The sequence below is a fragment of the Mustelus asterias genome, chromosome 24 (assembly GCF_964213995.1).
Source record: "Mustelus asterias chromosome 24, sMusAst1.hap1.1, whole genome shotgun sequence".
In the NCBI taxonomy this organism is placed as follows: domain Eukaryota; kingdom Metazoa; phylum Chordata; class Chondrichthyes; order Carcharhiniformes; family Triakidae; genus Mustelus; species Mustelus asterias.
This window is the reverse complement of record NC_135824.1, coordinates 41543620-41559610: the sequence shown is the minus strand read 5'-3', so window position 1 is coordinate 41559610 and position 15991 is coordinate 41543620.

The window sequence follows — 15991 nt, the reverse complement described above, 5'->3', positions numbered from 1 at the left end:
AGAAGCTCTTTGGATTCTCCTTTGCCTTATCTGCCAAAACAATCTCGTGTCCCCTTTTTGATCTCCTGATTTCTCCCTTAACTCTTCTCCTACACCCCCTATACTCTTCAAGAGATTGACTTGATCCCAGCTGCCTATGCGCGTCATGTGCCTCTGTCTTCTTGACCAGTGCCTCCTGTGTCGCTGGTGGAGTTGCTGTCCATTCTCCGGAGACAGCGGTGCAGCAATGAGATCCTCAGGTGGATTTTCTGAGGCGCAAAACGGCTCTTCGTCGATGAGAGGGGCTTTAGAGGAAGAGAGGGGGAAAAGCCCCTGTGGCAGCCTCTGGTAGGTTAACTCCAGGATCTGTTTACACTATCCCCTCACCCCCACCCCACCCATGAGCTGGGTCATGTGATTTCTGGTTCCAATCTGGCCTTCTCTTAGCCACTGCCTCGGAGAACTCTGTGGACTCTGTCACCATAAAGCAACACGTTTCAGGCACAAATTCAACATCATCGTTGCTGTTGCCCAGTTTCCTCTGCTTAGCAACAGAGCTGCAAGCCCTCTGTCTCTGTGAAATATCGTACACATGTTACACATACAAGAACACAAGAAATAGGAGTAGGAATAGGTCGCCAGGCCCTTCAAGCCTGCCCCACCATTCAATATGTTCATGGTGTCCTTACCTGAGGAAGGATGTCCTTGCTATAGAGGGAGTCCAGTGAAGGTTTCCCAGGCTGATTCCTGGGATGGCAGGTCTGTTATATGAGGAGAGACCAAGTCGGTGAGGATCATATTCACGGGAGTTTCGAAGAGTGAGAGGGGATCTCAGAGAAAGTTATAAAATTCCAACAGGGTTAGACAGGGTAGATTCAGAAAGAATGTTCCCGATGGTGGGGGGTGTCCAGAACTAGGGGGTCATAGTTTGAGGATAAGGGGTAAACCTTTTAGGACTGAGGTGAGGAGAACTTTCTTCACCCAGAGGGTGGTGAATGTGTGGAATTCACTCCCACGGAATGTAACTGAGGCCAAAACATTGTGCGATTTCCAAGAAATTAGATATTGCTCTTGGGGCTGAAGAGATCAAGGGATATGGGGGGGGCGGGGGGAGGAGGGGGGATCAGGATATTGAATTCAGATTATCAAAATGAATGTCTGAGCAGGCTCGAAGGGCTGAATGGCCAACTCCTGCTTCTAGTTTCTATGGCTGATCTATGCCGGTCTTAGCTCCTTTTCTGTGCCAGTACCCCATAGTCCTCTATTCCCCGATCTATCAAATATTTATCCACCTCCACTTTAAATACTTGTAATGCTCCAGCCTCCACAACCCTTTGGGGCAGAGAATTCCAGAGATTCACCACCCTCTGCAAGAAGAAATCTTCATAGAACCGTGGGCGGCTCGGTAGCACAGTGGTTAGCACTGCTGCTTCACAGCTCCAGGGACCTGGGTTCGATTCCCGGCTTGGGTCACTGTCTGTGTGGAGTTTGCACATTCTCCTCGTGTCTGCGTGGGTTTCCTCCCACAGTCCAAAGATGTGCGGGTTAGGTTGATTGGCCAGGTTAAAAATTGCCCCTTAGTGTCCCGGGATGCGTAGGTTAGAGGGATTAGTGGGTAAATATGTGGGGATATAGGGGGAAGGCCTGGGTGGGATTGTGGTCGGTGCAGACTCGATGGGCCGAATGGCCTCTTTCTGCACTGGAGGGATTCTATGATGATCCCTACAGTGCAGAAGAAGGCCATTTGGCCCATCGGGCCTGCACTGACAACAGGCCCTATTCCCATAACCCCACATATTTATCCTGCTAATCCCCCTGACAAGAAGGGGCAATTTTACCAGAGCCAATCACCCTAACCCGCGCATCTTTGGAGTGTGTCAGGAAACCCACACAAACACAGGGGAGAAGGTGCAAACTCCACACAAGCAATAACCCGAGGCTGGGAATTGAACCCAGGTCCCTGGTGCTGTGAGGCAGCAGTGCTAACCACTCTGCCACCCCCACCAGGAAGAAATGTCTATGCACCTCAGTTTTAAATGACCAGCCCTTTATCTTGTAGCTATGTCCCCTTGTCCAAGATTATCCTTCTAGTGAAAACATCTCACCACCTCCCCTGTCAAAGCCTGCTCAGGATCTTATATGTTTGAATAAGGTCACCCCCTCAGCCTTCTAAACCCCGATGAATACAGAATTTAGTCTCTCTTGATAGGACAACCCTCTCATCCCAGGAATTAGCCTGGTGAATCTCCTATGGACTGCCTCCAATGTCCTTTTTAAGGCAAGGGGAACAAACTACATTTCATAGGAAGAAATCATAGAAACCCTACAGTGCAGAAAGAGGCCATTTGGCCCATCGAGTCTGCACCGACCACAATCCCACCCAGGCCCTACCCCCATATCCCTACATATTTACCCACTAATCCCTCTAACCTACACATCCCAGGACACTAAGGGACAATTTTAGCATGGCCAATCAACCTAACCCGCACATCTTTGGACTGTGGGAGGAAACCGGAGCACCCGGAGGAAACCCACGCAGACACGAGGAGAATGTGCAAACTCCACACAAACAGTGACCCAAGCCGGGAATCGAACCCAGATCCCTGGAGCTGTGAAGCAGCAGTGCTAACCACTGTGCTACCGTGCCGCATTACAAATTTGATTTGATTTATTATTGTCACATGTATTAACATACAATGAAAAGTATTGTTTCTTGCGCGCTATATAGACAAAGCATACCGTTCATAGAGAAGGAAAGGAGAGAGTGCAGAATGTAGTGTTACAGTCATAGCTAGGGTGTAGAGAAAGATCAACTTAATGTGAGGTAGGTCTGATGGCAGCAGGGAAGAAGCTGTTCTTGAGTCGGTTGGTACGTGAAGTCGGAAATTATACCTCTATAGGCTGGTATGAGTCAAAATACAGTCAGGCTTTATTCTCATAAGCTTATGGGAGAACTTGACCCCTTGAAAGCGGAAGCCAAAGTTCTCACTGAACACAAGAAGCATGGATATTTATACATCAGGGTTCCCAATACAAGTCATGAAGCAAAGTCCAGTTAACAATCCTTGATCGTAAATTATAGTTCCTTTAACAGCTTCTGATAGTCTTTGGATCATGGTTAGAAACCATCTGGTATCCTTGGGTCATAAAGCACAATTCTCCTGGTCGTTGCAGTCAAGGTGTCACCTCTGGTCCCCTGCTCTTCCCGCAGCGTTTCCTTTGAAGTGACTGAGTGCCACTGTCCCAGTGGGAGTCCTCCTTCAAACGGCCATTCTCGCACTCTACCATTTAGTCGCTGCTTCCTCTGCTTAAATCACAGACAAGCCTACGAGAAAGAAAGACTAAAATCTATATTCAACTGTCTGTTTTTTCAGAATGATATAAACAAGCGAGGGAACCATGAACGAATGGCTTATACTACTACCAGGAGCAATATAAAAAAGGGATGACTAGCCACAAGTAAACGATATGTTTATGATACATTCCAGATCCAAAGTTCAACCTTTTACGTACAAAATACATTGAGTACAAAAAAAAACATTAACCCTTTCCCTTCTTCAGCACGTGACCTCAGACTTTTTCCCGACGGAAGAAGGTGAAAGAGAGAATGTCTGGGGTGTGTGGGGTCCTTAATTATGCTGGCTGCTTTTCCCCGAGGCAGCGGGAAGTGTAGACAGAGTCAGTGGATGGCAGGCTGGTTTGCGTGATGGGACTGGGCTACGTTCATGACCCTTTGTAGTGTCTTTCAGCCTTGGACAGAGCAGGAGCCAGACCAAGCTGTGATACATCCAGAAAGAATGCTTTCTATGGTACATCTGTAAAAATTGGTGAGAGTCGTGGTGGACAGGCCAAATTTCCTGACTGTACACAGTATTCCAGGTGAGGCCTTGCTAACACCCCGTACAATTGGAACAAAAGCTCCCTATTTGTTAACTCCAACCTCTTTGCAACAAAGGCCAACATTTGCCTTCTTAACTCCATGTTGGACCCTCCTGCTAGCTTTTTGTGATTCATTCAAGGGGGTGGCACAGTGGTTAACACTGCTGCCTCACAGCGCCAGGGACCCGGGGTCGATTTGGGCTTGGGTCACTGCCGGTGCGGAGTCTGCACGTTCTCAGTCCCGCCAAAGTGAAAACCATCCTAACCTGGTCAATCTCTCCTCGTACATCAGTCCTGCCAAAGTGCATCACCTCACACTCGCCCACATTAAACTCCACTTGCTGTGTTTTTGCCCAGTCACCCAATCGATCTCTATTCCTGTGCAGAATTGCAATATCCTGATCACAACGTGTCCTTCCACCGATCTTCGTATCATCGGCACTGAGGTGTACAAAAGTATGATGGTGATTGACTGTAGAACAGTGCAGCACAGGAACAGGCCCTTCGGCCCACCATGTTGTGCTGAACCTGACACCAAATTAAACTCATCCCTTCTGCCTGCCCTCGCTCCATATTCTATTCCTCGCATATTCATGTGCTGATCTAAAAGCCCCTTAAATGCCCCTATTGTATTTGCCTCCACCACCACCCCTGGCAACACGTTCCAGACACCTAAAGTTTATTTACGAGTCACAAGTAAGGCTACAATGAAGTTACTGTGAAATCCCCCGAGTGCGCCACACTCTGGCGCCTGTTCGAGGTCAATGTACCCGAACCAGCACGTCTTTCAGACTGTGGGAGGAAACCGGAGCACCGGGAGGAAACCCACGCAGACACGGGGAGAACGTGCAGACTCTCCACACAGACAGTGACCCAAGCCGGGAATCCGGCTCCCTCGCGCTATAAGGCAGCAGTGCTAACCACTGTGTCACCGTGCCGCCCTCTGTCTGTGTAACAATAAAAACTTACCACTCTGTCAAAAACACTTGCCCCAATTTGATTTTTGATTTGATTTATTGTATTAGTATACAGGGGCAAGTATATTGCGCTAGACAGACAAAGCATACTGTTCATAGAGAGGGAAATGAGAAGGTGCAGAATGTTACAGTTATAGCTCGGGTGTAGAGAAAGATCAACTTAATGTGAGGTAGGTCACTTCTCCTTCAAACTTTCCCTCTCTCACCCGAAGTGCGTGCCCCCTCGTATTAGACACTCCAACTCTGGGGAAAAACTGATTCTGACTGTCAACCCTATCTCATAATGTTATAGACTTCGATCAGGTCTCCCCTCAGCCTCTGTCGCTCCAGCAAAACAACCCCAGTTTGTCCAGCCTCTCCTTATAGTGCATACCCTCCAATCCAGGCAGCATTCCTGGGAAACCTCTTCTGCACCCTCTCCAAAGCCTTCACATCCTTCCCTGTGTGTGTGTGTGTCTCTCTCCCTCTGTCCCTGTCTGTCTCTCTCTCTGTCCCTGTCTCTCTTTCTCTCTCTCTCTCGTTCTCTCTCCCTCTCTCTCTCTGTGTGTGTGTGTGTGTTTCACTGTCCCTGTCTCTGTCTCTCTCTCTGTGCCCCTCTCTCTCTCTGTCCCTGTCTCTCTCGTTCTCTCTCTCTCTCGTTCTCTCTCTCTGTCTCTCTCTCTCTCTCTGTGTGTGTGTCCCTCTGTGTGTGTGTGTGTGTGTGTCTCTCTGTGTGTGTGTGTGTGTGTGTGTGTGTGTGTGTGTGTGTGTCTGTGTCTCTCTGGCTATCTCAGGATACTGTCAAACGCACAGTCCATTTTCCAGTACTGGTTGCTGTGTTGGGTGTGTGGGTGTTTGCCTGAGGACACGCAACAGACTGGGAACAATGGTCTGTTCATCTCTCAGCTCCAAGATTAGCAGCCCATGCAAACACTGCGGAGGAAAGATAAAGATCTGTGATCTTGTTTCTGTCTCCACAGCAGGCAATACAGTGAGGTCCCTGGAATGATGCCAAAATGCCAGCTTTCCAGAGCTGGGAAAGACAGGGCAGATAATGGCTCAGTTCCCAGACTGGTGCTGGGGATGGATGGATGGGGCCGAGAATTAATGCAGGTCGCCATCACACCAGTTTTAAAGTTTATTTATTAGAGTCACAAGTCAGCTTACAGTAACACTGCAATGAAGCAACTGTGAAAATCCCCTCGTCGCCACACTGCCCCTTACCATCAAAGACATGCGGGTTCGGGGGATTGGCCGTGCTAAATTGCCCCTTAGTGTCGGGAGGACTGGCTCGGCTAAATGCATGGGGTTACGGGGATGGTGCCTGGGTGGGATTGAGCTGGTGCCGACTCAATGGGTCGAATAGCCTCTTTCTGCACTCTGATTCTATGAGTTCTATACTCCAGCCTCTTTGAAATTAAAACCAGCCTTCCATATACCTTCCCTGTTACCTCCTGCATCTGTATGCTAGCTTTCTGGGATTCATGAACAAAACCCCCTCTCCCCATCCCCCCAACGGCCCCTTTGTGCCTCCGCTTTCTGCAGCCTCTCTCCATTTAAATAACGATTCCCCCGTCTCATTCTCCATTCCAAAATGAACAGCCCCACATTTCCCCATGTTGAAATCCATTTGCCAATTTTCTGCCCACTGTCGATATTTCTGTGTAAACTATTTGTATCCTCCTTACAACCTCCCTTCCCTCCCACCTTTGTGTCATCCGCACATTTAGCCACAGTACATTCAGTTAGAATGGGGCAGCACGGTGGGTTAGCGCTGCTACCTCACAGCGCCAGGGACCCGGGTTCGATTCCCAGCCTTGGGTCACTGTCTGTGCGGAGTCCGCACGTTCTCCCCGTGTCTGCGTGGGTTTCCTCCGGGTGCTCCGGCTTCCTCCCACAGTCCATAAGACATGCTGGTCAGGTGGGTTGGCCGTGCTAAATTGTCCCTTAGTGTCAGGGGGTGAGTAGGGTAGATCAGTAGGGTTACGGGGATAGGGCCTGGGTGAGATTGTGGTCGGTGCAGACTCGATGGGCCGAATGGCTTCCTGCACTGTACTATTCTGTGAATCATAGAATTGAAACATTACAGTGCAGAAGGAGGCCATTTGGCCCATCGAGCCTGCACCGACCACAATCCCACCCAGGCCCTATCCCTGTTACCCCATGTATTTACCCCACAGCCCCACTGACATTAAGGGGCAACTTAGCACGGCCAGTCAACCCAACCCGCACGTCTCTGGAGTGTGGGAGGAAACCGGAGCACCCGGAGGAAACCCACGCAGACACGGGGAGAATGTACAAACTCCACACAGACAGTTGTGATCACTCCCTTCCCCCCTCCCTCTCCCCCCCTCACTAAGACAGCAACAGCCTCAATGGAGGAGCGAGTGTCGAGGGAATGGAGGACCCTCAGTGACGTGGAGAGATTGGAGAAAGTCGGTGAATGTTCTCCATGGGGAAGAGGTGAAGGCGGAGAGGAGATTGGATCCAGGGGTTCAGGATCATGAGGAGGGTCTGGGACAGAGTCGAGAGGGAGAAACGGTTCATGTTGACGGGGTCGAGTCGAGAATGAAAGGGGGACAGAGACAGTTTCACGGGGATCGGGTAGAGAAGCGATGGGGACACGAGGAGAAATGTTTTCACACGGCGAGTGGTTAGGGTGTGGAGTGAGCTGTGTGGGGGAGGCAGCTTCAATCGAGAGATTCGACAGAGAATTAAACTGGTATTCGGAAAGGCGGAATGTACTGGAACACTCCCCTCAGTCACTCCGTCCCTCTCCCCTCAGTCGCTCCGTCCCTCTCCCCTCAGTCGCTCCGTCCCTCTCCCCTCAGTCGCTCCGTCCCTCTCCCCTCAGTCGCTCCGTCCCTCTCCCCTCAGTCGCTCCGTCCCTCTCCCCTCAGTCGCTCCGTCCCTCTCCCCTCAGTCGCTCCGTCCCTCTCCCCTCAGTCGCTCCGTCCCTCTCCCCTCAGTCGCTCCGTCCCTCTCCCCTCAGTCGCTCCGTCCCTCTCCCCTCAGTCGCTCCGTCCCTCTCCCCTCAGTCGCTCCGTCCCTCTCCCCTCAGTCACTCCGTCCCTCTCCCCCTCAGTCACTCCGTCCCTCTCCCCCTCAGTCACTCCGTCCCTCTCCCCCTCAGTCGCTCCGTCCCTCTCCCCTCAGTCGCTCCGTCCCTCTCCCGTCAGTCGCTCCGTCCCTCTCCCCTCAGTCGCTCCGCCCCTCTCCCGTCAGTCGCTCCGTCCCTCTCCCCTCAGTCGCTCCGTCCCTCTGCCGTCAGTCGCTCCGTCCCTCTCCCCTCAGTCGCTCCGTCCCTCTCCCCTCAGTCGCTCCGTCCCTCTCCCCTCAGTCGCTCCGTCCCTCTCCCCTCAGTCGCTCCGTCCCTCTCCCCTCAGTCGCTCCATCCCACTCCCCTCAGTCACTCCGTCCCTCTCTCTTCAGTCACTCCGTCCCTCTCCCCTCAGTCGCTCCGTCCCTCTCCCCTCAGTCGCTCCGTCCCTCTCCCCTCAGTCGCTCCGTCCCTCTCCCCTCAGTCACTGGGTGTGTCAGTGTCCCGGTATATCCAGTGTTGCCCTCCTGGGTCATTTTGAAACAGCAATGTACCTGTGCAATAAGCAGCGTCACAGCCTGGTGTCGGTTTCAGCTCATAGACAAAGTAACCGCTGCAGTTTTTAATCTTTATCTCTCGCTTCCAGCTGCAGGGATTCCCATCCCAGTTAAAACAAACTGTCCCGCTTCCTTCCCCCTGTTCCAGGGTGGGATGTGATCCTGAAATGAGGTGTATAAATATTGGAGAGTGTAAGCGATGTGAACAGTGCTGGTCAGTGAGTGTAAATCTGATATTGTAAAGTCTGACTCTACCCTGTAACCAGCCTGGATGATGTGTGGAGCAGTGTCCCGGTGCGACCCGAGTCTCCGGAATCTTCCATCCGCCAGAACTGGAACAACAATCACAGAGTCAGAGAATTACAGAATGATACAGCTGAGAATGAGCGCCATTCAGTCCCCCATGTCCCTGCTATCCCCTGTGAATGATCTATCCAATGATGTCTCACTCCCTTCCCATTCTCTCCCCATTGGACTGGACAGGGGTCTATAGACCAATCAGCCAAATGTTGCTGAGTCACAGAATCATTACAGGACAGGAGGAGGCCACTCAGCCCATCGCACTTACATCCTTAGTTAGGCCGCACTTACATCCTTAGTTAGGCCGCACTTACACCCTTAGTTAGGCCGCAATTGGAATAAAGTGTTCAATTCTGGTCTCACCAGTGCTGGATTTAGGCATAAGCGAAACAAGCTACAGCTCAGGGCCTCACAATCCACAGGGGCCTCAGAAAATTTCAGAGGGTTTACAATGAAGAGAACATTTAAGAGCAGATACCAGAAACGAAAAAGAAAGCACCAGCTTGAAGAGCAACTCCAAAATTACCAAAATCTATGAGCGAGACCAAGCCAGCCAAATGATAAATATGTGATCAGTAAATGCATTCATTTGAAAATAATTTGTATTTTTCACTTTAAATACCTGGCTATAAAATAATTAAAAGGCATAATTATGTTTTGAATGTTTTTGTGGCGACCCAAGGTCCTGTTTTGGTGCGCACCTTTGTGAGACCTTTTGGTGTAACTTTTTAACGAGGGGCCTCCAAGCCTTATATAGCTTCGGGCCTCACCAAGTCTAAATCCGGCACTGGGTCCCACACTACCAGAAGGATGTGGAGGCTTTGGCAAGGGCTCAGAAAAGATTTACCAGGATGTTGCCTGGTATGGAGGGCATTAGCTATGAGGAGAGGTTGGGGAAACTTGGTTTGTTCTCACTGGAATGATGGAGGTGAGGGGAGACCTGATAGAAGTCGACAAGATTATGAGGGGCATGGACAGAGTGGATAGTCAGAAGCTTTTTCCCAGAGTGGAAGAGTCAATTACTCGGGGGCACAGGTTTAAGGTGCGAGGGGCAAGGTTTAAAGGAGATGTACGAGGCAGATCTTTTACACAGAGAGTAGTGGGTGCCTGGAACTCGCTGCCGGGGGAGGTAGTGGAAGTGGATACGGTCGTGACTTTTAAGGAGCGGCTTGACAAAAACATGAATAGGATGGGAATAGAGGGATATGGCCCCTGGAATGGTAGGGGGTTTTAGTTCAGACAGGCAGCATGGTGGGTGCAGCATTGAAGGGCCTGTTCCTGTGCTGTAATTTTCTTTGTTCTTGTTCTATTTGTCCTCTGCTATTTGTCATTTTTATAAATGACTTGGAGGAGGGGGCTGAAGGGTGGATCAGTAAATTTGCTGATGACACCAAGATTGGTGGAGTAGTGGATGAGGTGGAGGGCTGTTGTAGGTTGCAAAGAGACATAGATAGGATGCTGAGCTGGGCTGAAAAATGGCAAATGGAGTTTAACCCTGACAAATGCGAGGTGATTCATTTTGGTAGGACTAATTTAAATGTGGATTACAGGGTCAAAGGTAGGGTTCTGAAGAATGTGGAGGAACAGAGAGATCTTGGGGTTCATATCCATAGATCTCTGAAGGTTGCCACTCAAGTGGATAGAGCCGTGAAGAAGGCCTATAATGTGTTGGCGTTCATTAACAGGGGGTTTGAGTTTAAGAGCCGTGGGGTTATGCTGCAACTGTACAGGACCTTGGTGAGACCACATTTGGAATATTGTGTGCAGTTCTGGTCACCTCACTATAAGAAGGATGTGGAGACACTGGAAAGAGTGCAAAGGAGATTTACCAGGATGCTGCCTGGTTTGGAGGGTAGGTCTTATGAGGAAAGGTTGAGGGAACTTGGGCTTTTCTCTTTGGAGCGGAGGAGGTTGAGAGGAGACTTGATCGAGGTTTATAAGATGATGAGGGGGATAGATAGAGTGAATGTTCAAAGACTATTTCCTCGGGTGAATGGAGTGGTAACTAGGGGGCATAACTATAGGGTTCATGGTGGGAGGTAGAGGGAGGATGTCCGAGGTGGGTATTTTACTCAGAGAGTGGTTGGGGTGTGGAATGGACTGCCTGCAGTGATAGTGGAGTCAGAAACTTTAGGAACATTTAAGAAGCTATTGGATCGGCACATGGAGTACTTTGGGATGATAGGGAGGAAATAGCTTGATCTGGGTTTCAGACAAATCTCGGCACAACAACGTGGGCCGAAGTTCCTGTTCTGTGCTGTAATTTTCTTTGTTCTTGTTCTATTTAAATTTGCTGAAATTGCCAACTCTCCCCGGATAGAAGCAGAGAGACTAGGAGCAGGAGTCGGCCTCGGAGCCTGCTCCGCCATTCAATATGATCATGGCTGTCCCCCTCTCTGCACGCCACACTCCCGCTCTCTCTCCCCCCCCCCCGCTCCCCCCGCTTTGACACCTTCAGAGTCTGGAAATCTATCCATTTCCTCCTTGAATATATTCAGTGACTTGGCTTCCACCACTGTCTGTGGGAGAGAATTTCTGATGTGGAGATGCCGGCGTTGGACTGGGGTAAACACAGTAAGAAGTTTAACAACACCAGGTTAAAGTCCAACAGGTTTATTTGGTAGCAAAAGCCACACAAGCTTTCGAAGCTCTAAGCCCCTTCTTCAGGTGAGTGGGAATTCTGTTCACAAACAGAGTTTATAAAGACACAGACTCAATTTACATGAATAATGGTTGGAATGCGAATACTTACAACTAATCAAGTCTTTAAGAAACAAAACAATGGGAGTGGAGAGAGCATCAAGACAGGCTAAAAAGATGTGTATTGTCTCCAGACAAGACAGCCAGTGAAACTCTGCAGGTCCACGCAACTGTGGGCGTTACAAATAGTGTGACATGAACCCAATATCCCGGTTGAGGCCGTCCGCGTGTGTGCGGAACTTGGCTATCAGTTTCTGCTCAGCGACTCTGCGCTGTCGTGTGTCGCGAAGGCCGCCTTGGAGAACGCTTACCCGAATATCAGAGGCCGAATGCCCGTGACCGCTGAAGTGCTCCCCAACAGGAAGAGAACAGTCGTTCTCTTCCTGTTGGGGAGCACTTCAGCGGTCACGGGCATTCGGCCTCTGATATTCGGGTAAGCGTTCTCCAAGGCGGCCTTCGCGACACACGACAGCGCAGAGTCGCTGAGCAGAAACTGATAGCCAAGTTCCGCACACACGCGGACGGCCTCAACCGGGATATTGGGTTCATGTCACACTATTTGTAACGCCCACAGTTGCGTGGACCTGCAGAGTTTCACTGGCTGTCTTGTCTGGAGACAATACACATCTTTTTAGCCTGTCTTGATGCTCTCTCCACTCCCATTGTTTTGTTTCTTAAAGACTTGATTAGTTGTAAGTATTCGCATTCCAACCATTATTCATGTAAATTGAGTCTGTGTCTTTATAAACTCTGTTTGTGAACAGAATTCCCACTCACCTGAAGAAGGGGCTTAGAGCTTCGAAAGCTTGTGTGGCTTTTGCTACCAAATAAACCTGTTGGACTTTAACCTGGTGTTGTTAAACTTCTTACGGAGAGAATTTCCACAGGTTCACCACCCTCTGAGTGAAGAAATTTCTCCTCATCTCTGTCCCAAATGGTCTTCCCCTGTATCTTGAGACTGAGAACCCCGACCCCCTCACCCAGCTTGTTCTAGACCCTTCCCCACCCAGCCAGAGGAAATACCATCCAGTCTGTCCAGCCCTGTCAGAAGTTTATACCTTCCAATCAGACCACCCGCCCCGGCACTCTTCTAAACTCCAGTGAATACAGGACCCGGTCATAGAGGTTTACAGCATGGAAACAGGCCCTTCGGCCCAACTAGTCCATACCACCCCTTTTTTTAAACCCCTAAGCTAGTCCCAATTGCCCACATTTGGCCCATATCTCTCTATACCCATGTTACCCATGTAACTGTCTAAACGCTTTTTAAAAGACAAAATTGTACCCGCCTCTACTACTACCTCTGGCAGCTCGTTCCAGACACTCACCACCCTCTGTGTGAAAAGATTGCCCCTCTGGACACTCTTTGTATCTGTCCCCTCTCACCTTAAACATATGCCCTCTAGTTTTAGACTCCCCTACCTTTGGGAAGAGAGAAACCCCAAAACTCCCACCTCTTCCCATTTACCAGCCGAGATCTCTGAATGTTCTGACCTGCCAAGTGCTCATCCAGGTACTTTTTAAAGGATGTGAGGCAACCCACCTCCACCACCCTCCCAGGCAACGCATTCCAAACCCTCACCACCCTCTGGGTGAAAAAGCTTTTCCTCACATCCCCCCTAAACCTCCCGCCCCCTCACCTTGAACCTGTGTCCCATCGTGACTGACCTTTCAACTAAGGGGAACGGCTGCTCCTTATCCACTCTGTTCATGTCCCTCATAATCTTGAACACCTCAATCAAGTCGCCCCTCAGTCTTCCCTGCTCCAACTCAAACCTACGCAACCTCTCTTCATAACTTAAATGTTCCATCCCGGGCAGCATCCTGGTGAATCTCCTCTGCACCCCTTCCAGTGTGATCATGGCACGGTGGCACAGTGGGTTGCACTGCTGCCTCACAGTGCCAGGGAGCTGGGTTCAATTCCGGCCTTGGGTCACTGTCTGTGTGGAGTTTGCACAGTCTCCCCGTGTCTGCGTGGGTTTCCTCCGGATACTCTGGTTTCCTCCCACGAAAGGCGTGTGGGTTCGGGGGATTGGCGGTGCTAAATTCTCCCTCAGTGTAGCCGAACAGGCGCCGGAGTGTGGCAACTAGGGGACTTTCACAGTAACTTCATTGCAGTGTTAATGTAAGCTTACTTGTGGCACTAATAAATAAACTTTACATCCTTCCTATAATGTGGCGACCAGAACTGCACACAGTACTCCAGCTGTGGCCTCACCAAAGTTCTAAACAACTTCAACATGACTTCCCTGCTTTTGTAATCTACACCTTAATTGATAAAGACAAGTGTCCCATGTGCCTTTTTCACCCCCACCACCCCCCCCCCCCCCCCCCTCCTACTAACACATCCTTCCACCTTCAGAGACCTGTGGACAAACACACCAAGGTCCCTTTGTTCCCCAGAACTGCCCAGTGTCCTGACATTCATTGAATATTTCCCAGTTAAATTAATGTCCCAATACAGGCCCTAAAATGCACCCACTCTTCCCCAGCCCAATCTTCATCCTGGGCAAGTTATGTTCACAAAAGCAAAGCAGCCCCACTCCCCCTTTTTTTAAACCCAGGACACAGGAGAACACATTCACCTTTCACTGGAACAATTTGCATGACCATTATATACCACCGACGAATGATATTGTTCCATCCAACTGGAGCTGACGTCAGTCGCCAGGCCGGTGTGGGGGTGGGTGGGGTTTTGGAGGTGTTTTAACTCAGTCCGAAACCTCTCCCAAACACATCGCGCCGGAGACGGAGGAGGAAGCAGATAAACTGAACCCCCCCCGACTGCCTCTGGCCCAGCGACACCTCCTTTGGTGGTAAGTCATTGGGTATGAATGGACTTTTCCAGTGAGTTCAGGGATGTGTGAGTTGTGGTGAGCTGTGTCTAGAGGGAACAGTAATGGAGCTGTGTTAGGATATCAGGAAAGCAGCTCTGTACTGAGAGTGTAGAGAGTTTACTGTTTGTAGTGATTAATGATCTAGACGTGAATGTGGGGGGAGGGGGGGGTTACGATCAGTAAGATTGATTTGATTTATTTATTGTCACATATATGAGTACACAGTGAAAAGTATTGCTTCTTGCGCGGTATACAGACAAAACATCCTGCTCATAGAGAGGGAAAGGAGAGGGTGCAGAATGTAGTGTTACAGTCATAGCGAGGGTGTGGAGAATGATCAAATTCATAGAAGGTCGATGCATTCAAAAGCCTGATGGCAGCAGGAAAGAAGCTGTTCTTGAGTCGGTTGGTACATGACCTCAGATTTCTGTATGTTTTTCCCGACGGAAGAAGGTGGAAGAGAGAATGTCTGGGGTGTGTGGGGGGGTCCTTGGTCATGCTGGCTGCTTTTCCCGAGGCAGCGGGAAGTATAGACAGAGTCTATGGATGAGAGGCTGGTTTATGTGATGGGACTGGGCTACATTCACAGCCCTTTATAGTTTCTTGTGGTCTTGGTCAGAGCAGGAGCTGTGATACATCCGGAAAGGATGCTTTCTATGGTGCATCTGTAGAAGTTGGTGAGAGTCGTAGCTGACATGCCAAATTTCCTTCGCCTCCTGAGAAAGTAGAGGCGTCGGTGGACTTTCTTAACTATAATGTCGGCATGGAGGGACCAGGACAGGTTGTTGGTGATCTGGACACTTAGTAACTTGGAGTTCTCGACCATTTCTACTTCATTCCTGTTGATGTAGACAGGGTAAGAGTTTTAACAACATCAGGTTTAAAGTCCAACAGGTTTATTTGGTAGCAAATGCCATTAGCTTTCGGAGCGCTGCTCCTTCGTCAGATGGAGTGGAAATCTGCTCTCAAACAAGGCACACAGACACAAAATCAAGTTACAGAATACTGATTAGAATTCAAATCCTTACAGCCAACCAAGTCACAAAGGTACAGACAATATGAGTGGAGGGAGCATGAGGCACAGGTTAAAGAGATGTGTATTGTCAATACACATTTGGCTGTCAGGATTCGCATTCTAATCAGTATTCTGTAACTTGATTTTGTGTCTCTGTGCCCTGTTTGAGAGCAGATTTCCACTCCATCTGATGGAGGAGCAGCGCTCCGAAAGCTAATGGCATTTGCTATCAAATAAACCTGTTGGACTTTAACCTGGTGTTGTTAAAACTCTTACTGTGTTTACCCCAGTCCAAGGCCGGCATCTCCACATCATGATGCAGACAGGGACATGTCCTCCGCTGTGGTTCCTGAAGTCGATGACTATCTCCTTCATTTTACTGACATTGAGGGAGAGATTATTGTCACCGCACCAGTTTGCCAGATTATCTATCTCTTTCCTGTACTCCGCCTCATCATCAAGTTCTCAGATGACATGGGAAATGGGTGATTTGCTAAATAGATAACGAGGAGTAAATCCTTAGATTACAGGATGATGTACACGGGGCTGGGCAGATGGGTTGAACCGTGGCAAATGGAATTTAACCCTGAAAAGTGTGAGGTGAGGTATTTTTGGGGGGACTCACAAGGCAAAGGAATATACAATGAACAGTAGGATGCCAGAACAGAGAGACCTAGGGGAGCGTGTCCATCGATCCTTGAAGGCAGCAGGACAGGGAGATAAGGTGG